This window comes from Carcharhinus amblyrhynchos, unplaced genomic scaffold, assembly GCF_965287045.1.
Source record: "Carcharhinus amblyrhynchos unplaced genomic scaffold, sCarAmb.v2.hapA scaffold_46, whole genome shotgun sequence".
NCBI classification, from domain to species: Eukaryota; Metazoa; Chordata; class Chondrichthyes; order Carcharhiniformes; family Carcharhinidae; genus Carcharhinus; species Carcharhinus amblyrhynchos.
In genome coordinates, this window is record NW_027649787.1 from 1,793,994 (window position 1) to 1,801,739 (window position 7,746).

Genomic DNA, 7,746 nt, shown 5'->3' on the forward strand with positions numbered 1-7,746 from the left:
GGAAAGGGTCCCCTTGTTGTGTTTGGTCAGAGGAGTGTCTCCCGATTCCATTTCCGTCCGCTGGAATGTTTCCGGACGGGATACCGCGGGACTGACCGATTCGGGGGCAATAGAACCGGACGGCACCTACACCATCAGCAGTTCCATCAGTCTCCCGGCGGAAACTTGGAGAAGCGGCACGCGCTGTACTTGCGCCGTTCAGGTCAACTCCAGTGAAAGTATTCTCAATGACTCTGTCTCATCTCAGAGAGGTAGCTATTCACAATGACCTCTAAAAACCCATCCGTTTAACGCTAATGTCAGACTTTACGCAAAGCTGTCTCATTGTATAACATGTCTCTTCTCCCATGTGTTTCCACGTAAATCCAAAACAACTTTGACTATCACAGATCTCTCATTCGGTTAGAGTTCAGTCTGCTGAAAATTTAATCTGCCCTCTACCAGAGACCTGTTCATGTTCAGGACTGAGAGAGTTATTTCTGGCACAGATGGATGTAGAGATATAGGGAAATCACCGGAAGGTAACGTTAAATTAGCCATTTTGTTATAAAAAGCCGGAGAAGCATCGAAAAGTGCACTGGCTTCTCCCGGCTCCCATTTCCTCTTTCCACGGGGCGGCATGATAGCACAGTGGGTTAGAACTGCTGCTTAACAGCTCTAGGGACCTCGGTTCGATTCCCGGCTCGGGTCACTGTCTGTGTGGAGTTCGCACACTGTCGTCGTGTCTGTGCAGGTTTCCTCTGGCTGCTCCGGTTTCCTCCCACCGTCCGAAGATGTGCGGGTTAGAACATCGAACATTACAGCGCAGTACAGGCCCTTCGGCCCTCGATGTTGCGCCGACCAGTGGAACCAGTCTACTAACCCTCTAACCTAAACTATTCCAATGTTATCCATTTGCCTATCCACTGTCCATTTGAACGCCCTTAAAGTTGGCGAGTCCACAACTGCTGCAGGCAGGGCATTCAACGCCCTTTCTACCCTCTAAGTCACGAACCTATCTCTGACAACCGTCCAATAACTACCACCCCTCAATTGAAAGCTATGTCCACTCGTGTTAACCGTCGCCATCCGAGGAAAAAAGCTCTCACTGTCCACCCTATCTAACCCTCTGATCATCTTGTCTGGTTAGGTTGATTGGCCATGCTAAAATTGCCACTTAGTGTCCTGGGATGTGTAGGTTAGTGGGATTAGCGGGTAAATGTGTCGGGATATGGGGGTAGGGCCTAGGAGGGATTATGGTCGGTACAGACTTGATGGGTCGAAGGGCCTCTTTCTTCACTGTAGGGTTCTCGACTCCATGTGTTTGGGCTCCACCGTTTTGATATGGTTCGATTTATTATTATCACATCTTTTACCTCGGATGGTGACGGCTAACACAAGGGGACATAGCTTTAAATTAAGGGGTGGTAATTATAGGAGGGAAGTCAGAGGTAGGTTCTTTACTCAGAGGGTAGTAAAGGCGTGGAATGCCCTGCCTGCAGCAGTTGTGGACTCGCCAACTTTAAGGGCGTTCAAATGGTCAATGGATAGGCATATGGATAACATTGGAATAGTTTAGGCTAGAGGATCATTCGATTGGTTCCACTGGCCGGCGCAACTTCGAGGGCCGAAGGGCCTGTACTGCGCTGTAATGTTCTATGTTCTAATGGGATACAGTGAAAAGTTTTGATGCATGCATATTACAGAGACAAAGCATACCATTGATAGAGTACATGGATTTGATTTACTTTGATTATTATCGTATATATTTGGGATGCAGCGAAAAACACATTTTCTTGCGCTGTAAAGACACAACTTAACGCTCTCAGAGTACATAGCTTATTATCATGTTTTCATATCTAGTGAAAATCATTGTTTCATACAAAAAAAAACACATCATCATAGGGTACATAGATTTGATTTAATTTGATTTTGTTATTGTCACATTTATTAGGATACATTGAAAAGTATATTTCCCCATACAGACAGAAAAGCATACCGTTCGTAGATTTGCTTTATTTCACTCACATATATTGGGATAGAATGAAAGGTATTGCTTCTTGCGCGGTACACAGGCAGAACATACCATTTACGTAGTGCATGTGGGAGAAAGAAATGGACAGCTGCATCATGTAATACTACTGCAGCGTAGAATACTACAGTGGTAAATGAAGATTACTGGGAAGTAGAAGAGAGATAGAATTAAGTTTTAAAAGAAAAGCACAAAAGTCAGAAGCACAAAATGACAGAATGAATGGGTATACTGGGGACAGCTGGCAAGAAGCAGCCATGTTCCAGCGCCATCTTCAATAGGGTTGAGAGTCAGTGGCCCATGTCGCCGTGGGTTGAAATGAAATGTGTGATTGCCTTTCCATCGTATAACGTTGTCACATCATTCCTACATGTAATGATTGACTCGATCTTTCGTCTCGACTTCGAACTATCACAGTTAAACAAAACGGCACATGCTATCTGATGGATCTGCCCAATTGTTTAACTTAGCGTTATTCGTCCTCTCTCTCCCTCTGTTAATCGGTTCATTTTGTTTCTGTATAATAATCTGTTATTCGCAGTCAGCGAGCCAACTCCCTGCATATCACTTCCTCTCTTTTACTCTTTTCTCGCCATTTCCCTTTTCTCTCCGTGTCGCCCAGTATTAAACTCTCTGTCTCTCCCCGATCCACCCGCCCTCTCCTCTCCCTCCTTCCAATACCCTTTTCCTCTTCATTCCTGGGACATGGGCTTCGATGGATGTCCAGCACTCATTGCTTATCCCTACTTGACATCGGGCAGTTATGTGTCAACCACGTTCTCTCTTATCTCTCTATCTATAAGCGTAGACAAGGGTCATGGGTGGAGAGGAGACTCACAATGTAGAAATGGCGGCGCGGGCTCGTTGGGCCGAAGGGCCTGTTTCCCGTGCTGTGTTGTTCTTTGTTCTTTGTTCTATCACCAGCTATTATTTTTTCTCTCGGTCTCTGTCTATTGATATCTGTAATATTCTCACTCTTGCCTGATTTCGTCCAGTTAAACGGTGCTCCATTTAAACAGCCAGCTATCTGTCTCAATGGATTCTTACGTCGGGTATTCACTGTTTATATATGTGCGCTCACCTTGTTCCATCTATCTGTCCCCAAGTGAAAAAATTCTGTATAATGTATCTGTTCTATCGCTCTCTTTTATCTCGGAATTACTCCTTTCAAATGGATCAATCTCTTTCTCTCTCTTTGGATTTTTGCTCTCTCTCTCTCAGTGGCATTCAATCTCTCTATCCCTCTCCCCTGTGTCCTGTAAAAAAAATGTTCAGCAACTTATCTACTCCATCACATGACGGCAAAACCAACGATCATTTTCAGGGGAATACACAGGCAACTTTGATCAAATTGTTCACTTGTCTATGTTTTCCATAATTCTAATGGGGGGTGAAAGTTATTCTTTTCTCTTTTTTCAGATTTTCCGCAAACTACCTCGTGCATTGTCTCACTTTCAGGAGGGGTGTTGGCCGTGACGCTGCTCCTTCTGGGATTGGTCTGTGTGGCTGTGAGATGGAGCTGCAGGAATCGGCAGAGAGGTAGCGATTGTTTGGAGACTCTCCAACCCCGCGGCATCCTCAATCCACCCATTTATCACTGAATTATTGACACTGTGGACGAAATGTGTGAAGTGTGGCCATTTAGCCCGATTTTTTTTCCTTCTAAACAGGCAATGCAAGGAGTGATGAGGCCTTGGCAGCGTCGCACTCACACGTACAGAATGAAGAGGTACGTTTTATTTTCCGTAATGCTTGGATATTTTTCCCGACCATTTCACCCAAGGTTCAAGATAAGAACATAAGAAATAGGAGCAGGAGTAGGCCATCTAGCCCCTCGAGCCTGCCCCGCCATTCAATAAGATCATGGCTGATCTGAAGTGGCTCAGTTCCACTTTACCGCTTTCTCCGCGTAACCCTTAATTCCCCTGTCTGTCAGAAACCTATCTACCCGTGTCTTAAATATAAATAGCGAGGTAGCCGCCACCACTTCAACGGGCAGAGAATTCCAGAGATTCACAACCCTTTGAGTGGAAAAGTTCAAAGTTCGTAATGAGTGCACGGCTCTAGAGAAACAAAAATCTGCAACTCTGGCAGAATCTGTGGAGACGGGAATAGAACATAGAACAGCACAGCAAAGTACAGGTGCTTCGACCCTCAATGTTTTGCCTAGCCCTTGGGATACCTCTTCAGACCTAATTTAAACCTTTAACCGAATTCTCCAGCCCATCCCACTGGCGCGGTTTTCCTGTCCCGTCGTAAGCAACGCACCCCTGTCCGTCCTCCCGACCGCACCCCCCCCACCCCTCCCTTCACCTCCACAGCAATGGGATGCGGCCCATTGTTGAACTTTGTGTCAACTGGTTTCAGGTCAGTTGCATCACACAGCCGGTGGGGAACTCGGGAAGATTTTTTTGACGTCGGTGGCACTGGAGGATGTAGCCGTGGATGGGGGCTACGGGGAGTGGTGGGGAGCAGGGGACCACCGGGATGTCCCGCCAAGGAAGCAGAACATTAACGTGGGAGTCACCGCGTCCATGAAGGAAGTTGATTTTTCACACAATGGGAGTCAAATTTTGGAACACTCTCCCCGGGTAGAACAAAAGCTGATCAGGCCAGTTAACAGTTGGAAATTGCAAAACTGAGGTGGATAGATTTATATTCGGGAGAATATTAAAAAAAAATTCAGAAATGCTGGGAGGATATGAGCTAAAATACATGTCAGCCTTAATCTAGTTGAATAGAGTGAGGGGCTCAATGGCCTCACCTATCCCTATATTAATGATGTGGAGTACATTGACGGATCACTTTTCATCCACAGACTTTTTATGCTCGTCTGGCCTTCAGTGAGCATCCAACCCGATAACTCGAGGGGAAAGAGAGAGAAAGAGACAGAGAGAAGAGTGTGTTTCCTCTATATCTAGTATAGAAACATTCCTTTTGTTCCACGGTAAATTTTAAAGGTCCAACTAGATTGGTAGAGCAATGCTGTGATGGCGCCCAAACGGAAAACGTACTCTCCCGGAATGTCCACCATTCTACAATGGAATATCGCCGGCAGCATAATTTCACCCCTTCATTCTTCTAAATCCTTATATTGTTCTTTTTAAATTCCATTTTGTATTGTCTACTGCAATTATGCAATAAACAAGTCAAAATGTATCTGTATCCGAGTGACCAATTTCTCGAAACAGGTTTGGAATGTAAGCTGCATGATTCCAGATTCCATTTGGGTTCAACCCAAACGCGTTTCCGGTGGCTCTTCAGCGAATGAACAAAATCATTTTTGCAGCGAATGTGTGTGCGTTTGGAAATGGGTAAAGAACCGGCGAGGCAGTTGAGTAATCCGTTGGGGATTCACGCTGGATTAATTAAAAATGCAGAGTGAGAGCATTCTTGAACTTGTTGTACTGGGGTAATGAACACACTTATTGCTGAGGCAAAATTATTTCCAATCCATGATCGCTTTGGAAGACATCAGTCAGTGGATTTTATAGAATGGAATCTGAGAACCTTACCCATGTGCAACAGAGGAAGAAACTGTCTCACATCTGTTGGCTGTTTGAATCTGCACTTGTGTTCCACATCCTATCTATCACAGCATGGACCCTCGACTTATTTCTCTCTTATCAGCGATTAAAATTACTTTTTCCCCCCTATGCATGCAAACAGTACGAGACCATTCAGCACTTCAGTGAGTTAATTTCCGCCAAGCTGGAACAACATTTTAAATCCATCTGCTCCACTCGCATCCACAAATCTATCCAGTTCCCAAAAGACAATATATCAATTTCTATTTTGACAGTTTCATTTTAGCCCTGGTGTCAGCAGTTATTTGAAGTTAAGAGTTACAGATCTCCCTTTTGCATTGTGTGAATAATTGTGAACACGTCACATCCAAATGAACAGACTCCATTATCCAGCAACACCGTATCCAAACCGCGGGCTGCCACTCCCCACCTCACCCATCCGAATTTTCTTGACATAACCCACTGTGACAATACCGTGCCTTAAACAAATGTATTTTAATCATGTTGATCTGCAGGATGTCTCTAGCAGTCCCCTGGCATCTTATGGAAGGTTTTGTCTACAACGGCATCCTCCATTGTTATGGAGGCATCAAAATTGGTACTATGTCTTTTTCAAACTGAACTAATGCAACAATCTGTTTTTTTTTGAGTGCTCCCTTGGGATTGCAGAGCAGACATTGGTCGGTATAATTGACATATCAGGTCATGTGACTGTGAACAACGAACCTTTCGCAGAAAATTCCAATTTAGTTGCCATTTCCAGGTGTTGTTTGAACTTGAGATAGAACAGTGTCAGTTTGCACCCCTCTCTGTTGTTGTAGATTCTGCTTTCTGAGTGTTGCTGCTCTGGAAGCTGCAGACAGAGAAAGAGAGAGAGTTATCCTCTTCTGTCCCTCAGATCTGAAATCTCAAAGCTGATGAGACTAGATTTATTTCATTGTTTTGCTATCTTGGGCACATATACTTCTCTGAAAACTGCTGTTTGGATTTCTGCCGATTGGGATTAATGGCTGGAAATCCAGTATCTCGAGAGGAAACGTGTTTTTGTGTTAAACAATTCCGAGGAATGTTACATGGGAGATATCTTCAAATTGGAGCAACCGAGATCGATAGCTGTTAATATTATACGGTGTGATGTTTAAGTCTTATAATTGGTGAAACTTAAGCTCCTTCTGTTTGTTATATTTTAATATTTTTTCTTAAATAAACTTTGTTTGATAAAAGCGTCCAAGCGGATCACTTGAATCATACTGGGAATGAAATATCTTATGATCAGGATAAGCCCAAATCAAATATAATCCCCAGGGGGTGGGCTAACTACTCTAAATTTTGAAGTTTCTGGCCTAGGTACTCACACCACTCCCAGAGGAAATAGTTACTCTCCGTCGATCCTAATATATCATTCCGCAATTTCAGAAAAGCGATTCCTAAATCTTCGAATTCCCTAATCTTCGAAACTCACGGGAATACAAACATCTTCTCTGCACCTGAAACACACTTCCCCATTCTCTATGATATGTTTTGCATATTTTAGTTTGCGCTGTTTAAAATATAGATCTCCACATGAGTAATTTGCTCCCATTGGAACAACTTTCTCGATTCATCAGTTGCACCTTTTCAATTAACCCACTGTTCTTATCCCCTGCAATATTCCCTAGGCTTGGAAAACCTCTAACGCGTTCTGCAGTGCAACTGAATGATCGATCCAAACTGAGACTAGTTAACAAAAAACACTTGATGTCCGCTGGAGTGATACACTTAATCTTTTTCCTATTTGTTAATGACAGGTTCTCCATGTTTCGTATCTGAACATCGTGTTTTGCAAACATTGAAAACACCCTTATGCGATTCCCTCGTATACCTTACTCCTCAAGGGAAAAAAATGCAGTCATACTGCGTAAATATTTTGTGGACCATATTGCCTCAATATTTATTCCTGGATTATTCGGGCAATGGACATGACTTAAAGACATTCTACGCCTGTTTAGATACCTGTAAGGCTCTGGATGTCTGAAAACGCGATTTAGAACAAAGAACAACACAGCCCAGGAAACAGGCCCTTCGGCCCTACAAGCCCGCGCCGCCTATTTTAACACTCAGTGAGTGCCTCATTCCAATCCTTCTTCTACCTATGAATTTTGCCTACATCTGTTGGACTCCACAATAAAGGCGTGCAAATTTAATGAACAACAATGCTGCAAATGTTTG